The 2,849-nt window shown below is 43.1% G+C and overlaps 1 protein-coding gene across 5 annotated transcripts in view; it reads right to left on the reverse strand.

Moving 5' to 3' along the window:
* The window catches only part of nfia (nuclear factor I/A), a 104,779-nt gene that overhangs the window by 3,858 nt on the left and 98,072 nt on the right, over nt 1-2,849 (reverse strand). The window lies entirely within an intron of this gene.

A 2,849-nucleotide genomic window follows, 5' to 3' on the forward strand; every position in this document is an offset into this window, starting at 1 on the left:
GTGTGTGTGTGTGTGTGTGTGTGTGTGTGTGTGTGTGTGTGTGTGTGGAGTAATGTTACCACACAGTGGGTTGATGCTGACAGCTGTGATTCAGACTGTAGAAACTCATCACAGCGAAAGACGGAAGGCGATTTTAAAGGAGCAATCTGATGTTGTTTTTCCATGTTTTTCATATTCTCAGCAATCTCAATGTGTTGTCCACCTTGGTACATCCCACTCTGTCTGTGGCTCTTAGCTTCAAGGAAGTAATTCATTGTGCAGCACAACAACCATCCTGAACATCCAGGGAAGTCTGTAAGACGCTCTAAAAGCTGTTCAAGACAATGTCTAAAACCAATCCAAAGTAACAAGTAAAACCAGTCTAAATCACCGTTCAGCACCAGTCTAAAAGCGGTGAAAAACCAGAGATATCGATAACATATTGATTAAGTATGACGGCTTATCGATCACTCAGAGAGAGAAGATTTCAGTGACAGTCACTCTGTGTCATCTGCCCGTCATTTGCTGCAGAGGAAGGTGTGCCTCAACCAAAGCTAATGCAACAGATCTCTTAGATTTCCCAATATAGAGGTATATAAAACCAGTTATCAACCAGAGCTGTGGAGCAAACAAGTATTAGCTTTGAAAAACTGTGTGAGGTACACGAGGAACTCAAGGGCAGTTTCAAAACAAATTTCCCACGTGTGGGACTAATAAAGGTTATCTTATCTTAAAAGCAAAAGGTGATGAAGACTATTTTCTTCTTTTCTTCCAACAGCGACCTTTCACCGTACGAATGTCCATGTGGAGAAAAAGCCCTGATATCATGACAGTTTAACAAAAAGTCACTTGTGTCTTTGAGAGTCTAAGTTCAAAAGAATCTCATTTCTGAAAAACTGGTACTAAAACATTTACACACACACCGTGATACCACAGCCAGCCATAACCTGATCAAAACAAGTGTGTGTGTGTGTTTGTGTGGTAGGGTTTCATTGGAGGCAGTGAGGGTGCTTTCCCCTTTGTGTGTGTAGTCATCCACCGTCTCCGTGTCCGATTTGCAAGGTGAATCTAAAACACACACACACTCATATTGAACACACACACGTATGCAGTGCAAACACCACACCCACATCATGACTCACTAAGTGAGTGTGTGAGTCTTGGAGAAGTGCTGACTCAGGACAAGACAGAAACAGTAGCAATGATAGATGGAGAGAGATGGATGATAGACAAATTCATTGAATAAAAAAGACAAGTTCAGAAGCCTGATGTGTGACTCCAGATGTCCGAGTCCTGGTGTCCTGATGTCTAAGTCCTGGTGTCAGAATCTTGGTATCTGAGTCCTGGTATCGGAGTCCTGTGGTCCAAGTCCTAGTGTCCTGATGTTTGAGTCCTGGTGTTTGAGAACTGATGTCTGTCCTTATGTCCGAATCCTGATATCTGAGTCTTGGTGTCCAAACCCTGATGTTTGAGTCCTGGAGTCCTGTTGTGTGATTCCTGGTAATTGAGTCCACGTGATTGAGTCCTGATGTCTGAATTACAGACATGATCAAAGTAGCTAAAATTACAGACTGTGAAATGTACTTGTGTCCCTTATGGCACAAATAAAAGCAGGATTTTCATGTAGGTCTTTGAGTTTTGCAGCTCGCTGTCATTTGCACAGCATCAGGTTTTTGTGAAAGCCTCTGACGTCTTAAAGATACAAGCTGTCCTTCAGAACGGGCTCATAAAAGACGTTAAAGAGGACCTGCTTTGCTCATTTACAGCTCCATAATATTTTTCTTGGATCTTTCCAGAGTAACTTTGCATGATTCACAGCTCAAAACATCTTCCCCATCTTCTTCTGGCTTCAGCCTCTCAAGTTAGCTTTCATCTGATTGGCACCTGCCAAAGTGGGTGGGTGGGGCTTCTCTATGCAACATCATCCTGATGCTACAGTAGAAAAAGCTGTGATAACCTGAGTATGTAGATCTGGCTGAGCTCTGGGCTCGCAGAGATTGCTGTACACTGAGCTCAGTATCAGAAACTCTGATCGTGTTTGATGTGAACATTGACGACTGGAACAGCAGATATCTGACAGGAAATAAAAGAAAAGCAGAAAACGAGCACCTCAGAGTGCGTTTGTGGTTTCTGGGCTGGTTCTGGAGCTCCTGGGAGAGAACATGCTGTGGTTCTTCTGTACTTTTGTGTTTTGTCTCGCCTCCCAGTGATGCTGACAGCATGGCTCAGCACTGACTTTCTGACCCAGTGTCCCACCGCAAGTCCGTGTTCTCCCTGATGTTGTGTGTGTGTATGTGTGTGTTCGTTTCGGAGTCTTCCCTCCATCCTTGTCACCATGGGCAACCACCACTCTGACCTGTGTGGGCATGACGCCCACTCTCACACAAAGACAACGCCAGCTGCCCCCCCCCGCCCCCAACACACACACACATATAAATGTAAACACACTCACACGTGTTTACATTTATATGTGTGAGGACCTAATCCAGCCCAAGTGTGATGTTAAAGATGTTAAATCCTTCCTCATCATGTCCACCTCCACCCTAAAATATCACCACTTTCCTCCAAAACACCATCACATAACCCCCCCAAAAATAATAAATCTCTTATTTAAAAAACATACATGCTGGCTTTAAAAACATGTCTTCTTCTCTACTGTGTTTAAACTCTCCAAACAACGTCCACATTTCCTAAAAAAGCTGTGAGTCGTTTTCCAAACCTGCTGAATCTGAAGCAGAAATAAAACTAAAAAAAGACCAAATTTTCTTTATTTTCCAACAAAACACAAAAATTCTCCTGGATATTTTTGTATTTTTCTGATGACTGACGGTTAAATTCATTCCCAGAAAGGAAACCTTTGGAGGAGAAGC

Source organism: Pundamilia nyererei, unplaced genomic scaffold (genome assembly GCF_000239375.1).
Source record: "Pundamilia nyererei isolate P.nyererei 1_Seehausen unplaced genomic scaffold, PunNye1.0 scaffold00046, whole genome shotgun sequence".
NCBI classification, from domain to species: Eukaryota; Metazoa; Chordata; class Actinopteri; order Cichliformes; family Cichlidae; genus Pundamilia; species Pundamilia nyererei.